A 20,649-nucleotide genomic window follows, 5' to 3' on the forward strand; every position below is an offset into this window, starting at 1 on the left:
AAGATGGAAACAAGACGAACGAACCGCACGCGAAGTCCCGACGATGCAAGCTCCGACTCACCCGTGGGTGCTGAGGGCGGCGCTGAAGACGCTGGCGTGTCTCCAGCCGTCCCACCACCAGCAGTGCAGCCGACCGCCGCGAACGACGGCACCCAGGCTGCTCACGCCCGTCTCGCCCAGCTGCTGCATGCTGCAGCAGCCATCCTGGAGCAACTTACCCTGGGGGCTGCGGGCGGAGAGGAACGGCTGACAGCGAACGTCTCCGCCATCGCAAACCCGGAAGAGGTCGTCTTTCCCGCCGATGGGTCACGGGGTTCCGCCGGAGGCGGAAGCCAAGTGCATGCTGGGACCTCCGGGGGCCAATCACGACACACCGCGTCATCAGAGAGCGACGCTGCCTCTGCAGGACCCTCCAGCAACACCGCGTCATCACGGCTGCGACGCCAAGCGATCGCCGCGTTTGGAGCCGAGTCCGACCTTGACGAAGACGACGACACAGCTGCTCTACAGCAACGACTGTCTGTCTTTCGCGAATTCTCGTCCACAGGGGGCGACTGGGCGCCATTTCAACGTCGCTTCCTCAGCCACCAGGAGATGGTGGGCTGGTCGGATGCACAAGCACTTCGTGCACTGCCAGCCACCTTGGACGATGACTCTCTCGCTGCACTCATCTCCATTCCCAAGCGACAAAGGGCGACACTACAAGCAGCACTTCAGCGGCTGTCTGATGTCTACGGACCTCCTTCCGCCACACGCCACCAGTTCTACGAGAGACGGTGCAAGCCAAGGGAGTCGCCATTGGCGTTCCGCACCGCGCTACTCGCTATGGCAAGAGCGGCTTACCCCCGCAAGGACGATGAGGCTATCGACGCACTCGTCCTACAGAAGCTGTTGGAGATGGCGAGGGGACTGCGCCTTGTCATCCAGGCTGTGGATGATGAAGATATGTGCTCACTGCGAGCTGCCCGGAGCATTCATGCTCACCTGATGCTCGACCAGGACGAGACCATCACCGCATCAGCTATGACAGTGGGGCCTGCCAGCAGGGACAACGCGCGCTCTCCAGATCGAGTCTTCTCGACGTTCAGCACAACGCTCCAGCGATCACCGGATCGCATCGGACGCCGCGACGACCGGGAGCGGGGACGGTCTTTCCCCTGCGGCGACGTGACGTGCTTCAACTGTGGCCGCCGAGGCCACGTTTCTTCCGACTGCCGTGCACTTCGCCGCCGCTTCTCCGGATCCCGAGACCGGGACTACAGAGCTTCCAGAGCGGCGCAGCATAACCAGGCGAGTCGCGCCACCCCTCACGCTCGGTCCTCATAAACACCACAACACACCATTGACTTCGCTCGAAATACGGCGTATGACGCGAGGCGTTCGGGCGACTTTTCGCGACCACTACGACCCGGGCAGTGGTCTGAGCTGGCCCATAGAGTGGTTGTAGCGACGGCGGGTTCCTCGGTGGTTGTTGGTTCGATCGAGGGGGTAGAAGTGCGCGTGCTTGTCGATACTATCATCTCCGAGTTAATTTACAACATACTGCCCGTGCGATGTCGTTCATTGGAAAAGGTTTCCGTTCCGTTTTTTGCCGCAAATGGAAGTTCGCTAGGGATTCTCGGGCAAATTCGGGCGCAAATTGCCATTGGTGATATTAAATTGGCCGGCCCTGTTTTTGTATCTTCTTCCCTGGCGGTGCAATGCCTTCTGGGAACCGATTTTCTTGCCAAAATGCCCGTTAAAATCCTTATCGATCAGGGATGTATTGAACTTCCGTCGGGCCGGCGGATGGCATTTTAACCCGCAACCACGCATTCACGGACGGAAAATGCCTCCGTACAGGCTTTTGCGGCTTGCGCCGTACGCATTCCGCCAGGGGCACAAATGCTCGTACCCTTGCGGTTAAAGAGAACCGCTCACTCCCACCGCCTCAGTAAATGGCATTTTATTGGGACCCTCCAACAAAGCAGTTAAGAGCCTATCGTTGGTGGGCGCACAGACTCTTGTAGCAGGCGACAGGAAGCCATTTATGCAAGTTTTGAATGTCGGTTTGTCCGACACCGTCATTCCACAGGGGACAGTGCTCGCTCATGCGACAGTGGCGCCCCTGGGGACTGGGGTTGTTGGACACGTAGCGAACAGTCAGCAGCCTCGCCCTCATAACGTAGACGAGGGATGGATTGACGCTCTTTGCGCGGATGCCGGCGATTTATCCGTGTCACAGCAGAGTAAATTGCGAGCTCTTTTGCGGGAATTCTCGGATGTGTTCAGCAAATCACAATTTGATATTGGCTGCACCAAGCTGCTGCGTCACCACATTGACACTGGTGACGCTGCCCCTATCCGCCAAAACCCGTTTCGGCTCAGCCCTGCGGAGAAACAGCATGTTAAATGGGCAGTTGACGACATGCTGGCGGCTGATATCATTTTTCCTTCCAACAGCCCCTGGAGTGCTCCGATAGTGCTGGTCAAAAAGCACGATGGCAGTCTTCGATTCTGTGTAGATTTTCGGCACCTTAATAAAATATCCGTGGCTGACGCATATCCTCTTCCACGTATGGATGAGTCATTGGATGCTCTGGCAGGGGCGCGTTATTTTTCCACTTTGGACCTTCTGTCAGGGTTTTGGCAACTCCCCCTCGACGAAGCGTCAAAGCCAAAGACTGCTTTTCGGACACCACAGGGCCTTTTCGAGTTTAATAGATTGCCCATGGGGCTCCACTCGGCTCCAGCGACGTTTCAGAGGCTCATGGAACTGGTCCTCGCTGGGCTCCAGTGGGACTCATACCTTATCTATCTTGATGACGTTATCGTCTTTGGCCGCACGTTCAACGATCACATTGAACGGTTGCGCGCCGTTTTCGAGAAAATGCAAGCTGCGGACCTCAAATTCAAACCGCAGAAGTGCCACCTTCTGCGGGAGTCTGTGTGCTATCTAGGCCACATAGTCAGCCGCTCGGGTATTTCCACAGACCCTGAAAAGACTAAATGTGTCAGCCAATGGCCTACCCCCACCTCTGCTGGGGATGTTCGCAGTTTTATCGGGTTCTCGTCGTACTACCGACGCTTTGTAGCTGGTTTCGCTACAATCGCCAAGCCACTACACGCTCTTACAGCGAAAGGGCTGAAATTTCATTGGAGAGACATGGAACAGGCCGCATTTGACTCCTTACGGAACGCTCTTGTAGCAGCACCGCCCCTGGCTTACCCCGATTTCGCAAAGCCGTTTATTCTGGACACAGATGCCAGTAACACCGGGATCGGCGGGGTGCTGTCCCAAATCGTTGATGGCGTTGAGAGGGTGGTTGCCTATGGAAGCAGGGTTTTGCCCCCTGCAGAGCAACGTTATTGTGTAACCCGACGCGAGCTGCTGGCCATTGTTTACTTTATACAACAATACAGGCCATACCTGTACGGTCAACAGTTTACCGTGCGCTCCGATCACTCTGCGTTACAATACGCTTTGCGCATTGACCAACCGTCTGGCCAGCTCTCCCGATGGCTTGAAGTCCTCCAGGACTACAATTTTATGGTGATTTACCGTAAGGGTACACAGCACAGTAATGCGGACGCGCTATCTCGCCTCCCGTCAGAACAATGCGCCTGTTTCACGGGTTCTGGCCGGTGCAAACCGCAAATAATATGCCCGGTTGCACCTCCTGAAACGGTTTCTGCTGCCCTTCCTTCCGATCCTGCGCCGGGTGCGGACCACGAAAATCCGCCAGCAAGTGACGACTTGCTGGGGATAACGTTGGACGAATGGGGTCAGCACCAAATGAACGATGCGTCATTGTTGCCTTTGCGTCGTCGCGCATGTGATTTGTCCGCACGTTCAAGTAAATCGAACTCTTTTGCCATGCGCCGCGGTCTGCTCATGCATTGGGATGCTGATTCTTGCCAGTAAAAGATTGTTGTGCCATCGGCTTTGCGGTGTTCAGCTGTGTGCGTGGCACACGAGCGTTTGTCGCACCTGGGTGTGCATAAAACCATTGGGTTGCTAGGATTACAATTTTACTGGCCGGGCATGCTTCGCGATGTAACTGATATTTTAACGGGCTGCACCCAATGTGCGCAACGTAAACCTCCAGCGAAGCCGGCATGCCCACCGCTGCAGCCCATCACGGTATCCCGTGTGAACGAGCTGGTTGCTCTCGACATTTTGGGGCCTTTCCCTACAACGCCTCATGGTAACAAGTACCTTCTGGTTGGGGTGGAGTATTTTACACGGTGGCCTATGGCCTGGGCCCTCCCCAACCAGTCGGCAGCAGCCGTGGTGGACGCCTTTGTTCAAGGCTATGTGCTGGACAAGGGCGCTCCAGAACGGTTGCTGACCGATCAGGGAAGAAATTTTTCAAGTACCCTGCTGAGTGAGGTATGCCGCCTGTTGGGCACTAAGAAGGTGCGCACTTCGCCCTATCACCCCCAAACAGATGGCATGGTGGAGCGGTTGCATAGAACCCTCACCTCTATGCTATGCCATCAGGTTGACGAATCTCACGTAGACTGGGACCTGCAGATCCCAGGGGTCCTCGCTGCTTACCGCATGGCGCCACATTCAGCGACAGGGTTCTCCCCATTTTTCCTAATGTATGGCAGGGAGGCCATTCCCCCCGCTGACGTACGGCTTGGGATAGAGCAGCTTCCACGGTCATCGAAGCTCACTGACCATTTGCGGTTCAACCTACAAAAGCTGTCTGAGGCTCGTGATGCGGCGATCGAAAATTCCGCCTCCCGCCAGCGGACTAATTCAAGGTTGCAAGCCTCTCACACGTCCGTGCATCAGTGGGCTCCAGGTGATATGGCGTGGCTTCATTTCCCCCAGGTGCCGGTGTCCACATCGGCTAAACTCCTTAAACCATGGCGGGGTCCGGTTGAGGTGGTCCAGGTAATGCGCCCTCAATGTGTTAAAATCCGTTGGGGACGACGTCGCTGGTTCGTGCACCCCTCTCGTCTGAAGCCATTTGTTGCTCCGCGCGGCTCTGCGTCACACTCAAAACACGAGGGCCGAGCGTGTGATATGTCCAACGAGCAGGATGTCGCCCCGTTAGTACCTAACCCACAGCGCAGACGTGTCATTCCTCCCGCAGATGATGCGGGACTGAGGGAGCCGGGCGAGCCACGAGTCTCTGCAAAAAGGCCTCTGGGCCCACCCAACATGTTTGCCAGGATGCCCGACCCACCTAACATGTTTGCCAGGATGCCTGACCCGTCTACACCAAGAGTCTCTGCAAAGGGACCTTCTGACCCACCCAACATGTTTGCCAGAATGCCTGACCCGCCCAACATGTTTGCCAGGCTGCCCGACCCGTCTGCTCCAAGGGTCTCCGCAGAGAGGCCTCCTGCCCCTGCTGACATTTTTGCCAGGATGTCTGGTCAGCCTGCAGCCCGAAAAAGGGCACCCATTCCCTACGACGGGCCCGCGAAATACACACGGGCTAGATCGCGTCGGTTTTCTTGATTGCCCATTTTTTTTTTTTGCGGCAGCTGAATGCTGCATGCGTTGTGCGTCGTGAATGTCGTTATTTGTGATTGGTTCTGACCAGGTACATATGTTGCGTTGTTGATGGGGGGGGGTATTTATAGTGGGTGTTCCTGTTCTTGTTGGGTGTTCTTGTTCTGGTTGGTTGTGGCACACACACTTTGATTCATTGATGGGGATTTTCTGCTTGTAACAGCCGGGACGGCTGAGGCTTCCGAAGGGGAAGGTGATGTAGTAGAGTTACCCACTCCATGTTCACAAACTGGGAGAGCTAATCGTTGACAAGGTTTTCCCGCTCAAACTAACGGTCAGGGTCTCACAAGTTGTGAGAGCTGACCGTAAACAAGGTTTTCCCGCGCAACCTAACGGTCAGGGTCAGATAGGGTGAATTGGGATCCTAAAGCAGATTGGTAACGACCAATCACAGGGTTCCACAAGGTGGCCGGGGATTGGACAACCCGGCCACGAACAAGTATAAAGCCAGAGCGCTCAGAGCTCTCGGGGAGTTCGACTACACGAAGACCCAAGACGGCGGAAGAAGCCTAGGACCCTGGACCAAGCCCTCCAGCCCTTATAAGGGCTAGGGTTCAGAGTAACCAGTGGTCGGGGAGACATCCCTTAGGTCCAGTCAGAGGACATTGGAAGAGCGGGATATTAAGTAGCCTGTAGGGTGCGGAGGCTTGTACGTTCTGAGTGTAACGGGTGAGGGGACCGAATACCCCTCAGTGCATAGGGACTGTGTTCATAAGACGAATAAAAGTGTGTGCTACAAAAGACGTTGAAGAGTCCGTCTGTACAACACTACAGAGGGATCAATGGAATAGGAATCTTAATGAACTTAAACTCTAACCCCGCTCTCTGACGTCACCACTGCATTACCTCATCGGCGTGATGGGGGGGTGTACTCCGCTAGTGACGTCATGCTGCCGCGTGACGTCACGAGACACCAGGAAGCTGCCGATCATCGCCCGCGCTCACTGAGATCCGAGGTGAGAAGTTCACATCGTGGTTGTTGTTGTTGTGGTGGTTGTTGTTGTTGTTTACCCAGGTAGAGCCTCGCTCCTCTCGTAGGGATATCAATTGAGTAGCAGCGAGGATGGAATCGATGTCCAGGTTGGAACATTACAACGCGGGGCCTAGCCATGAGGGTGCCTTGTCTCCTGCCCTCGCCTGATCGCATTTGCTTTAATTCTCTGCTGAAGTTTAATTTGTCTTCATCTGGCTCACTACTTTGAATTTTTTTTTCTTTTAAATATTTCTACAGTTTTTTTGCTCTTACCAGGCCAAGCCCACTTCAGCTGCTATACCGCTCTTGTTTTCAGAAGCGACCTGCCCACAACAAAGTGGCTTATCAACGTGTGGAAATGTCTGTCGGTCAAATACTCTAAACGCGTGGTGATGTTGACTCTTAATGTGGAGGGACAAACCGGAGGAAAATCCACGCGACCACGGGGAGAGAGAGAGACACGCAAACTCCAAATATACAGGAGGGGTCGCGATCGAACCCACCACCTCCTGTAAACCAGGTGAGGCAGTTAACATCTCCCAGCCACCATGGTGCACACTCGAGTACATTACAACAATGAGTCTCAGCACTCTAATTCAGGAGCGTTCTGCCGAGTTGGTTTTGCTGATGCACCCTTTAGACCGATGAACAACTATTTTTATGATAATTGTTTTTTTACCCTTTTATCTGGCAACAAAACTGACACCTTTTTTACGAGGAGTCATGTTTGCATAGACCACAATACCTGCAGTCCTAATGCAAACAAAAAACATAACTTTGATAATGTATGCACTGTCCTTGAAGTTGATTGGTCCACACCCGAGACAGCTTTCCTTAGAGCCTAGTTTCTCTCTGATGGTACATTGTCTTTGAGTTGTGCGCCTTTTGGCGTCATCTGGTCCAACACCATGTGAGACTAGGCTCTAAGGAAAGCTGTCTCGGGTGTGGACCAATCAACTTCAAGGACAGTGCATACATTATCAGAGTTATGTTTTTTGTTTTCATTATGACTGCAGGTATTGTGGTCTAGGCAAACATGACTCAAAAAAAGGTGTCAGTTTTGTTGCCAGATAAAAGGGTAAAAAAAACAATGATGATATTTTTTACTGGCAAATGAGGTTCTAATGGTGTAAACTATTTTTATATTACCAACCAAGGCTCACAGAGCTGTTCGATCTTTTGTCAGAAGCCACCTGGCCATAGATGATAGCTCAACGAAATGGCTTATCACGTGGAAGATTATAGCAGCCGAATAATCTAAATGCATGTTACTAAATGTGGAGGGAAAAAATCGAAGTACCCTAAGAAAAACAAATACTGTGAGTGAGTACTCATTTGTGTTCGTGTACTCCGCAAGCGTACTCTACGTGCGTGAGTGTACTCTGCGTGCTTGAGATTACCACGTGTGTGCGAGTGTACTCCGTGTGTTAGAGTACTCTGTGAGTGTACCCCGTGTGTGTCGTGTGGGGAGCGGTCGTGTTGCGCCGTGACGTCACCCTCAGTCGGCTCCTCCCCCTCTGTCTGGCGGGTGACGTCACCAAGAGCAGACCGGAGAGAAGAGTTGGGGACAGCAGCTGAGAGGTGCGCTTGGGGCGGGTGCTTGAGAGTGAGTCACGCGTGTAGAGTGTGTACAGGGAGAGGGAGTCAGTGTGTTCATTGTACAGTTAAACCTTGGATTGCGAGTAACAACTTGGTCTGCGAGTGTTTTGCAAGACGAGCAATTTTTTTTAAATAAATAATAATTTGATAAACGAGCGATGTCTTGCAAAACGAGCAGTACGTACAGTATACACCATTGGCTCAGTATACACAACTGAGCCAATTGTTCTTCTCTCTCTCTCGCTGCGGGATTGTGGGTGATCATCTCCCATGCTCGGTCTCGGTCAGCGTGCCTCACTCGTATAGTCAACATCCGTGCGAGCGTATACTGTTTACTACAGTATAGTGCTGTGACCACGTGTGTGTGCGTAAAGCATTTTATTATTTTGTGTCCAAGTGTAGTGACTGTTCTTTAGTAACTGTACTGCAAGTGAAATTCGTCCTACACAATAACCCTCCTCCTCTCCTCTTTCGTCTCCCTCACACCAGCCACGATTAAATGTAATTAATAAATTTGATTACTTTATATTGAATAAAAATATAAAAAGGTATTTTGTATTAATCATTTTAGATGAATACAGTAATTTTGGGTTGTGGAACGAATCATCTGAGTTTCCATGATTTCTTATGGGGAAATTCGCTTTGATATACGAGTGCTTTGGATTACGAGCACGTTTCCGGAACGAATTATGCTCGCAATGTAAGGTTTCACTGTAATTTGTTTGTGTGTGATATATTGTACTAGGGTGACAATATGTTAACTACCTCACATGGTATGCAGAATGTCGTTGGTTCGATTCCAACCCTGACGCATTTATAATTGCAGTTTACATTTTTTTTTTTTTCTCTCTCTCCCCGTAGTGGCATTGCTTTTTCTCCACATTTAGAAACATGAATTTTGAGAATTTTGCTGCAAAACATTTCCATATTATAAGCCACTAAGTTGAGCTATTATTTGTGTCCAGTGTGTCCAGGTCGATTCTGAAAAAGCTATGCAGCTCAGTGGGCCTCACCTGGTAAAATAGTAATAGTGTACTGTGTTTGAGGGTTTTCCAATTTAATTTCTTATTTAGCAGTTAAAGATTATGTTTCAGGAGGGTCCTGCATTGGACTGTTTGACCACCACCAAATATGTTTTGAGTTTAGGTTTGGGAGAAAAACGGAAAACCCAGTGGAACACCAATGCCGACGGTGACGGCCGACGCCAGGATAGCGGCCACGGGCTCGAAGCGAGAGCAAACCCGGCTCTTGTCCCAAGAAAGGAATCCGCTCCCCGCTGCCCTCCACGGTGGCGCATTGCCGGCGGGGCTGCACGCTGAGCCCCAACTTTTCCAGGAGGTCGGTACCTGCAATACACTCGTGGCATAACACGTTCGACACATATAACTCCTGGTTACACACCTGGTGTCCGAGGCGACCCTTAAGGGTGACCCTCCCCAGCAGTCCCATCCCAGTTTCACTTGCAGTGTGCAGCGCACGATCCGAGGCCTGTAGGCGGCTCACGTCAACCCCGACCACGCTGCAGTGTGTTGCACTCACGAGTGACGTTTCCACCCCCCGTGTCCAGCAGAATCCGGATACGCCGCCTGTTCACCTGCCCTTCCACGAGCGACGTGGCCCCCATTATTCCTGCCACCAGCTCCCGCAGCCAGTCACCCGCAGTCGCCGCATTCTGAGGTGTTGTTGTCGGCATCTGCGTGGGGGTCAATCGCTCACCATTATCATGACAGTTTATTTGTGTTGGGACCACGTCGATTGCACCCCTCTGTGGTTCCCTCTTTAGGGAGGCCTTGGTGTTTAACCCTGGTGCTTCTCTCGCGCGGGCGATCTGGGGACAGTCTCTCACGAGATGCCCCCATTGGTTGCATAGATAGCACGCACGGGGAAGGGCGGTGTCTCCATAAGAGGCCCCTTGCCCACTCCCCCTTACCCTCCCAGTGCGCATTTGTTCGAGTTCTGCCTCTTATTGAGATACTCGCCTGGTTAGCCCCCCGACCATGGAGCGTAGCCCTCCCACCTCGGATTGGACTATCTCCGCTGTGGACTGCAGCTTGGTCACATTCAGGTGTACTTGGGTCACCTCCCCGCATACTTGGGTTACCTCCTCGCGTACTTGGGTCTCATGGCCTGTGATATCTCCTATGCCGGTCTGTATCCCTGCCACCCATCCTGGGGTTGTTTCACGGGGTCCTGGAGGCTCCCTCGCCCCCCCCCCTCACCTCCTCCTCTGGAAGACGACTTGCAATGGTGCTATCCCGTCCCAGCCGTTGGAATTCCGCACGCTCGCGAGTAAATCCCTCACACACACACGTGCGCTTGCTCGGCAAGGGTGTTAGATGGGGGATATGGGCAGTTCGCATCTGGCTGTCACCCCGTTGTGCTTGTCAGATACTGCTGAACTTTCTCGGTGGCGAGGTCATCGATGATCTCGGCAGTGTATCCCAGGCGTGCGCTCTGTGTTAGCAAGCGTGATTTATTTTGGTGCGCTCTCACTGAGATCCGAAGTGAGAAGTTCACATCGTGGTTATTGTTGTCGTGGTGGTAGTTGTTGTTTACCCAGGTAGAGCCTCGATCCTTCTCTGTCTTGTAGGGAGGCCGCTTTGGATTACACCACTCTTCGATTTCACATTAACATGCTAATTTATTACATTAACATCACTAGCCCCTGGCCACTTCTTTATGACCCTTGGGCTACACCCATTTCAAACCTTTTACAACAGTCTGCCTCAGCAGCAGACCATGCATTTTCTATCAGAGTGGTTTTTTTTGCATTCTGACCACAAGTATTGTGGTTAATGCACACATGATTCCTTGTAAAAGGTTTCAGTTTGGTGTTTTAACATCTTAACACCTGTTTTGTTGCCAGAAAAACGGGGAAAACCTATTATCATATTTTGGTACTGGCAAAGGTTCCATGATGAAATATTGCAGTATATTAGAGGTGAGCCGTGCGTGTGCAGAGAGGACAGTAAGGAGCCGGAAGTGAATGACTTTTGTGGCAAAAATGCAGGCCTGATAATATGTAAGGATAATGTGGTAAATGAGAAAAAATATAGCAGCAGCGGGGTGTTGGAGTGTGCAGGTGTTACAGGTGTTGAAGGTGAACAGGTAAGCAAAAAATTTGTGAAAAACATAATAACTTACCCTTGAGTATGCATGGAATTTTTGATGTGTGTATGTTTCATAGTGTTGGCGCAATTTGGTTCTCAAAAAAACACAGAAAGTCGGCTTTATTTATATACATTATACTCATCTTGGAATGTTTTGTATACTGTTTCTCCACATTTATTTCAGTAATTTAGTTTATTGGGAATACAGTACAGTACTTATTTCAATTGTGATGTATATTTTATATGCCGTTTACCTAACCCCATTATTTAGGTAAGGCTTAAATATTAAATATCGGCACTTTCCAAGAATGTAACCTCCGCGCTATTCAAGGGGCTGCTGTATTTTCTGTCCATCAGCTATAGCACAGGAGTACGGATTTTCATCAGAAACTAGATCTCTGCTTTCTTGGTGTAATTACGGCCTATAGTACCATAAAGAGGCTTGGGGTTTTGGATTATTTTTTGTTTTCGATATCTCTGCCTCTGCTCACATTCGTTGAGGATTTTAAGATTTTTTTGGCTGGCCCATCTAAAGCTGCGTGACCAGGAGTCGGATCCCTTTCCTGTTCAATTTGGCTTGTGGCCGAAATTCCCCCTGGCCGCATGCATTACATTACGTAGCATTTTCAAATAATGATGTATTTTGAGAAGCTCACAATGGCCCTATAAAAAATGCATTTCATACAGTAACAATGATACGCTATTCGATGCCTGGTTATAGTCAAGGGATTGTCCCCTGCTGGTCAACCATGTTACGCATTTTGATGATCTGGTCATGGCTACTCAATGATATTGAGTTGGAGAATCGTGTTCTGTACCTGGAGAATTCCATGACGAAATGGGGCCTTGCATTTGTTTTACAAAAAGATCACCTCCCTGGGAAAATCTTGACTTAAAGCTTTCGTAACTGCAGGAATTCATATTCTTTGGGTCTTTCGGTTAAGTGATGTGACTTTATCGAAAGACCCAAAGAACACCTCCCTGGGAATGTAATGTCATACAACACTGCACCTGCTCAGCTCCCCATGAATAATCAGGTCGTTCTACACGTGGTGAAGGAGCTCCTATACCTGGTTAATGTGTTCACGACCAGCTCTGGTTTGGCATCCAAAGTCTCACTTCAAATTAGTCTAGCAGCATTCTTTCACAAAGCTGTGAGTGTCCGTCGCCAAGGTCTAGTCCATTGCAAACGTCTCGTCAAAAAAACAGGCAATAGTCTACATTATAGACTGTCAATACACTAACCGAGGTTAAGAACCAGGCTACAGTCTACATTAGTCGTTTTTTTTCTTCTATTCACTTTATTTGTATTATTATTTTCTATCTACGTGACGAAATAACCAAAGAATATGAAGTTTTAAGTCAAGATTTTCCCAGGGAGGTGATCTTTTTGTAGAACATATGCAAGGCCCCATTTCGTCATGGAATTAAACAGGTACAGAACAAGATTTTATAAGAATGGAAACAGTCAGGAAATTAACACTGCACATATGCAGCTGAAGTTAGATCTGTTCATCCTCGCATTCAAGCTCATCTGAGCCTGGCTTCACACCTCTAAGTTGCAAATGAACATTAATTTATACATTTCTGCATAATACAACCAATATTCTTTTCAACAGCCCTTGCTATGTTAGCTAATTTTTCTTAAATAAATATTCCTGTCGTAGCTAGACAAACCGAAATTGTGTGCTTGGAGTTTTTGGTAAACATTCATTTTGAAGACACTAGGGTGTCCAGGCATATTTATGACCATTGGCCCTCTCATTGTGTGCCTTAACAGCCTGCGTGATGATTTGGGGAATTATTTTCACTATATCATGAATATATGAATAAGTATAGATGTGTAAGTCATGTGTGACTGTGTATATGTGCATTCCTCTGTGCCTTGATACTGACGTAGATGGTGTGGCTATGTTTTTCTGTCTGCAGCTGATGCTTCCTCTGACTCTTCCTCAGCAGAATTGGTCTGATGGAGCAAAGGGACTCGGCGCAGCTCGGTACAAGAAGGAAACAATGCGACCAGCATGCAAACAGCAAGGATCGTAGGGGAGTTTGACACAGCACCAGAGAACTCACACAGGAGAGAAACCATTCAAGTGTACTGTGTGTGAGAAAGCATTTGCAAAGTCATCACATCTTCAGAGTCACCAGAGAACGCACACAGGAGAAAAACCATTCAGGTGCAGTTTGTGTGTAAAGGTATTTTCAGGTTCATCTCCTCTGAAACGACACCAGATAACACACAGGGGAGAGAAACCCTTCAGTTGCACCATGTGTGAGAAGGCATTTACAGAGTCATCACATCTTAAAAAACACCAGAGAAGGCACACAGGGGAGAAACCTTTCAAGTGCACTGTGTGTGAGAAGGCATTTGCAAAGTCATCAAATCTTCAGAGTCACCAGAGAACGCACACAGGAGATAAACCCTTCAAGTGCACTATGTGTGAGAAGGCATTTACAGATTCATCACATCTAAAAAAACACCAGAGAACGCACACGGGAGCTAAACTCTTCAAGTGCACTCTGTGTGAGAAGGCATTTGCACAGTCATCACATCTAAAAACACACCAGAGAATGCACACAGGGGAGAAACCCTTCAAGTGCACTGTGTGTGGAAGCGCATTTGCAACGTTATCAAATCTTCAGAGCCACCAGAGAACACACACAGGAGATAAACCCTTCAAGTGCATTGTGTGTGAGAAGGCATTTGCACAGTGATCACATCTAAAAACACACCAGAGAACGCACACAGGAGAGAACCCCTTCAAATGCACTGTGTGTGAGAAGGCATTTGCAACGTTATCAAATCTTCAAAGACACCAGAAAACGCACACAAGAGCTAAACCCTTCAAGTGCACTATGTGTGAGAAGGCATTTGCACAGTCATCGCATCTAAAAACACACCAGAGAATGCACACAGGAGAGAAACCCTTCAAGTGCACTGTGTGTGAGAAGGCATTTACAGAGTCATCACGTGTTCACGACCACGAAAGAACACACACAGGACAGAAACCCTTCAAGTGCACTCTGTGTGAGAAGGCATTTGCAATGTCATCAAATCTTCAGAGTCACCAGAGAACACACACAGGAGAAAAACCTTTCAAGTGCACTATGTGTGAGAAGGCATTTACAGAGTCATCACGTCTTCACGACCACGAAAGAACACACACAGGAGAGAAACCCTTCAAGTGCACTGTGTGTGGAAGCGCATTTGCACATTCATCAAATCTTAAAAGACACCGGAGAATACACACAGGAGAGAAACCCTGCAAGTGCACTATGTGTGGGAAGGCATTTGCAAAGTCATCAAATCTTCATTATTACCAGAGAAAGCACACAAGGGAGAAACCCTTCAAGTGCACTGTGTGTAGGAAGGCATTTGCATGGTCATCACATCTTCAAAGACTCCAGAGAACACACAGGCATCAGAAGATCCCCAAGGAGCGGAGTCTGAAATCGGCTTGTGTAAGTCCTAGTGCTGCAATGAGCCCATCCCTGCTGAAAAAAGAACCAGAATTTAATTCCAGCTTGGACGCAATAAAATGTATCAAGGTGGATTTTGAAGATGTGAAATGTGAAGAAGTGATTGTGAAGAGCGAAGAAGCGATGGTAAAATGTGAAGATAAAGATTCAACTCCAAAATCGGACCTTCACATCGATGGAGGCAACGTGAAGCAGGAGGAGAATTCTGACTGTGAGGCAGAGCGAGGCAACTCCCAGGAGTTTGTGGAAGTGGAGGTGTGGGTGGACTTCTTAGACAATACAAAGTCAAATGGAGACCCGGTAGATGTGTAAGCTTGATACAATGAAGCTCCAATAGATTCACCTTTGTCACAGGCCTTTTATTAAAATAACGTCAAGTTGCACACTCAATTCCTAGGTTCAACCTGCAGAGTAAGAGCAGCCAGTATTTGCGGACCTGTGGGTTGGGTAGATCTCTAACCAGGAGCCAGAGCCAATAAGCTCCCAAGCATTTTCTATGTTATACTATGTTATAATAATTTTAGCATTTATATGGTGCTTGCTTAATCGCCTCAGCAACTCAGTTTTTCCGTATCATCTCATCACAAACACTCGTAGAGCATGTTGTATATATGCCTTTTCCATAAAATTACATTGAGTGATTTTTTTCTACTGTTTTGTAATAATTTTGGTCGTGATGTAGTGCTGTGGCATGGAAAGGGTGAATCACACCCCCCTGCCTCCTGCCTTGCCACGCAAAAGACAGCTGGAGGATAATTACTCACAAGCCTCTTTGGGAAGTCATAAAATGTGATAAAAAATGGCAAACCCAAGGGGGGAGGGCTAATGACATTCTGCGGGAAATCCCCAGTTGACTTCAAGAGAAGGCTGCCATAAAGGAAAAACCCCACAATAAAACAAAAGACGAAAACAGCAGGGGTCATGAACCTCCCTTGGACAGCGAAATTCACCCAAGGGCAGTTAATCATTACGAGTTAACTGGGGTTTTTAAAAATACAACAGTAAGGTTTGAAGCTTAGCTATATCTTCAACCTCAGGATATCAAAATATAACTTGAGAATAAGAAGCACGGATCCCTGGCAATACAGACTGGGAACAAATGTTAATTAAACCCACGTAATATCCTTGGTAACAACTATGGTATACCACAAATTTTGGTTAAGCATGAACCAAGTAATTATGAAAGTATTAGACCTAGGGTCATTCAGAAGAGAATGCGAAATATGTCATTCACACACGACCAAGATAATATGTATTCCACGGGATCAGAGCCTCGCCAACCGCCTTTGTCTTCCAGTAGCTAACACAGTACATGGTCAGTTTAACACGTAGGCTTTCGCGACCAATATTAGTCAAATGTGTCGTAACCCTCCACCACCCTACACTGCCAAACAGTAAAAAATGTGTCGTGTTTACCAAGACAAATAGTTCACTACTTTAGCCCACTGGTGTGTTGAAGAGTGATTCCACATCATTTAAAATTTTGAGTATAACGTTTCGCTGGTAATTACATGCAACATCATTGGGCAATTTGCCAGAATGGTGAGGCCCTCCACTCGCTCCCGGTCTTAAATGGAGCAACAGCTCAATCTGGTGCAGTGATTGGAGGCGGAGACGGGGAGGGTATTGTAATTATATAATTGACTAGCTTTACTACCCGGATTCGTCCGTGACTTGGATTCACCACGCCTGGCCGCCTTTGTCTCCCCAGTGGTGATGTTCACACACCATACCAGTTACTCGTTTGAGGCTGAGTCGACCTAGGGGAGGCCCAGGACCGGTTCAAATAATCGTCACCGGTAGTGGCCGTGAGCGGGAATTTAACTCTGGTCGCCGGGTTCGTAGCGCAGCGGGCTAACCACTACACTACAATGCGTTACGCTTCCACATGCGCGGGTCACATGACAGATTTGACGTCACAGCTCACCGTGCAAAAAATATATGCTCCCCCCCCCCCCCAAAACAAAAGTGTGTACAGTCTGGAAAGTACCCACATGGCAAGTTTGTTGCATGTCGGGAAGTACGCTAAACATATTGAACAGACACATTATCACAACTTTGCCTTTTATGTGTAATGAGTTCCGGAGACACTTGTGGAGGTAACTTCATTATTACGATACCACACTCCAACAGTCCTCTGTTACAGCCTAGGGGCACATCCTAGGGACACAGCCTAGCGACACAGCCTAGGGACACAGCCTACTCTGGCTACGCTCTCGGGTCTTCCGGCTACAATTACCCTAGGGGAGGCTACCTGACCCGACCCAGCCAAGGTGCGGGTCTCGACTCTGGCTTCCTCGGAACTCGGCCTTACAAGGACGTAGAGCCGGGAGTCCCAGAGTGCCACCACTGGCCCGCACCGTGTTCCGGCCCTTACAAGGACAATCGGGGCGAGGGGGCCCAGGGTCCTAAGCTGGCTGGTCTTGGGTCTTGAGCTGCGACTGGTCCCGATCGGCTGGGGAGGTCCCCTTTAATGCCCCTTTGCCCATCGAGGGGTGGCGTTGCGTGGGATCGTAGATCCCCTGCAGCCCCCCCCCCCCCCCTTTGGCGGTACGGGGCACCCTTGCAGATAGGCCTCGGCAAGGTAAGGTAAAAGTTAAACGGTAAAAAAAACAACAAACTTTACCCTACCTTTTACCTTACCACAATACAATCGTGCTACCCTACCTTTTACCCTTTAGCAGGTAAGGTAAAAGGTAGAAAAGAACGAGCCTACCTTTACCTTACCTTTTACCCCTATCCCATACAAATTTCCCGATTACAGGGTAATTACTGGGGTAAAAAACATGGAAAAGATTTATAACGATAAATACTAGTTAGAGCGCTTTATTCATATAGAATACTCTCGAATCGGGCGATTAGGCTGTCGACGACACCGTCCTCCATAACCTCCTCGTCCCAGTCATCTTGGTCGATGGCGATCTCATCAACAACCTGATCAAGTTCGTCATTGCCATCATCCTCGGACGGACGACAGGCAATAAGATCCTGTGCCGCTCCAGCCCAGTTGGACGGAACCTTCAGGCAGCTGGCTGTGATCCATGAGCGCAAGCACATGGACTTTATGAAGAGCGTCGCAGACAACGACTGGCGAACGCATGTGAACTCCCGCTCGGCTCCGCTATTCGCGCGTTCACAGGGAGTTGACGTCGCCGGCGCTCCAAAGTAGTCGCAGGCCATCTTGTAGTGGGCGGGGAGCAGCTCTTTGCGGAGAAACCACCACTGCATTACGTCAATGAAGGCGCTGGCGGTCGTGACGCCCATGCTCAGAAAACGATCGACTTCATCGCCGTCGTCTATGGAGTTGCCGACGTTGCTGAACAGGGTGCTGAACAGCGACCGCTCCTCCATATGGGCAGCAACTGCCGTCGGCGAGATCGTGAGCACGTCCGAGTAGCGATGCTGCAGGACAGAGCGGATTGTGGCCTTCAGTGTAGCCAGCTCGTCTTGGTCTGTCGTTTTCGGCAGCTGTGGATTCAAGTAGGATGCCACAATGGCGGGTTCCTGAACCAGTATGTGGTGGTACCGCACCAGTTCGGCTTTCATCCCCGTCGCAGTCAAGGGCTCATCGATCGCTCTAAGGGCGGCTTCACCTTGATCGCAATGATGGACGAGGTGCTCCATCGTCACCGGCACGAGATCCAATGTCGACTTGTGGTCCGCCGACAACGAGACCATGACCTGGCGCGGCATTCGCAGGAATGCTGTCACGCCCTCGATGTTTGCCCACTGCAATTCAGATAAAGCACCAACACTAATCACATCCTGGAAGCGCGCCATGATAATGTCCAATGGGACACGCTTCTTGATGGCGTCGTCGCCCATGTAAAACGTCGAATGCCACCTGGTCGGCGAGTCCTGGTGCGTCGGCTCCTTGCTGGCGAGCTTGGCGATCTCAGCCTCGCGGCGGTACGACTGCCGGACGACCTTGCTGCACCTCAGCCTCGCGGCGGTACGACTGCCGGACGACCTTGCTGCACCTGACAAATGCCGAACTGCGCGATGCGCAGTTCGGCATTTGTTGACTTGATCAGTTTTAGAACTTGGACGACACCGATCTGGACGGAATGATCCGCACATCGAATATGGTGGCAAGCCCTCAACTGCTCATATCCGGCGTCCAAGTTGACCAGGGCGAACAACGTCTTGACAGCACTGTTCGCATCGGAGCCATTGTCGCTGGTGACAGCGAGCAGCTTGGTCAAGATATTGTGCCCGATGCTTTGGAGGTGCTCAAACAGAGCGGCCCCAATGCGCTTGCCGACACCCCTTCTGGACTGCACATCGAGGATTGTCAGCAGTATGGATTTTGACGCACCAGATTTGCTGTCGATCCAGTGCACCGTGACCATCCAAAATCCCTTCAGGTTGCGGTTCAACCACCCGTCGATGGTGAGCGAGATGGCGACGTCCAGGTTGGAAAAGAACGCCCCGACGATGGGCAGCATGATGGCGTGATGCTCGACAATCCTGCGAATGATGGTGCGGGTCGATGGGCCCTCGTATCCCTGCGTCAATGTGTTGACCAAGGTCTTGAACTTGTCGCTGCCGGCGGCTCGCAAAGAGATTGCACCTTGGATAACAAAATCCACCACCGCGTTCTCAAACTTTACCAGGAGGCGATCCGGGATTGCTGGCCGGCTCAGCGTTTGCTGTATTAGGCGGCTCGCCGACGCCGACGTCCCGATCTCGCTGCCTGGGGCGAGCACGTTGTGCTTCTTGAGGTGGGCTTTCCAGCCCGACGCGTTCGTGTGGGTGGAAAACCACTTGCGGCAGTACACGCACTGCCGCTTCCCTTGCTGTGCATGCGGATCACCCTCCATCCAATCGTGTGTGTGCTCCCACGGGAACGCATACCGCTGCCTCTTTCGATTGCTGTTCATAGCAACCCCAAAAAAGTCGTTGCTGGCATCCTCGTCCTCTAGTACCTCGACCTCAAGAACGTGGACCGTCTCCATGTGGTCCGCCATCACTTTAAAATGGAGACCACGGACTGCGTCACTGCGCCACGGAACTTTTAGCGGTAAACAAGGTACTGTATTTACCGGGTAATTATTCGCGCTACCCTTACCCTACCGGGTAATTCTTCTGAGCTACCTTTACCCTACTCTTTACCTTACCCCTTGGCATGTCGAAGCCTTTACCCTGTTACCCGGTAATAAAGGTAATTTACCTTACCTTGCCGAGGCCTACTTGCAGATGGACCTCGTCTACCACTGCCGGTAAGTGTGGCCCATCTACGGCACTACATACGTATAAGGAGATTGGTAATCATTCAATTGTTCATTGCTATTTGTTTCCCCTATAAGGAATGGGAATTGTAATATATAATTTTAAATAATATGCTTCCAGGCCGCACAGCCTGTAGCTGTCAGAGCGATTAAAGTTATTTGTATTTCGCTCAATTTCAATGGATTATCTAATTAGTCTTGGCCAGTAATAATTAGTTTTACACAACACTTCAACGTTATCAAAATCAATTGAGTGTCCTTGACAAGCATGCTCTGCCACTGCCGAAAGTTGTGTTTGAGATTATTTAATAAGACTAAAAGAACACCAAAGAAAGTACTGTCTGAAAAGGCATTCGCACGGTCATCAGTTCTTCAGATCCACCAGAGAACACACACGGGAGAAACCCTTCATGTGCAGTGTGTGTGGGAAGGCATTTCCAGGTTCACCTGCTCTTAAAAATCACCAGAGAACACAGGCATCAGAAGATCCCCAAGGAGCAGAGTCTAAAATCGGCTTGTGAAAGTCAAAAGTGCTGCAAGGCGCCCATCCTTAATGATAAGAACTACAAGAAAATCCCAGCTTGGACACTTTCAAATGTATGAAGGTGAAATTTGAAGAGGCGAAGGTGAAATGTGAAGATGCGGCAGTGAAGAGCAAAGAAGTGATGGTAAAATATGAAAATGAAGATTCAACTCCAAAATCGGACCTTCACATCGATGGAGGCAACGTGAAGCAGGAGG

At 49.8% G+C, this 20,649-nt stretch overlaps 1 pseudogene across 1 annotated transcript in view; it reads left to right on the forward strand.

Moving 5' to 3' along the window:
• Positions 1-20,649, forward strand: part of LOC144953571 (uncharacterized) — a 103,146-nt pseudogene that overhangs the window by 42,648 nt on the left and 39,849 nt on the right. Inside the window, exons 5-6 of the transcript XR_013640833.1 lie at positions 13,241-14,137; positions 14,216-14,496. The product of XR_013640833.1 is annotated as an uncharacterized LOC144953571 (transcript). The remainder of the gene's footprint in view (positions 1-13,240; positions 14,138-14,215; positions 14,497-20,649) is intronic.

This window comes from Lampetra fluviatilis, chromosome 78 (genome assembly GCF_964198595.1).
Source record: "Lampetra fluviatilis chromosome 78, kcLamFluv1.1, whole genome shotgun sequence".
In the NCBI taxonomy this organism is placed as follows: Eukaryota; Metazoa; Chordata; class Hyperoartia; order Petromyzontiformes; family Petromyzontidae; genus Lampetra; species Lampetra fluviatilis.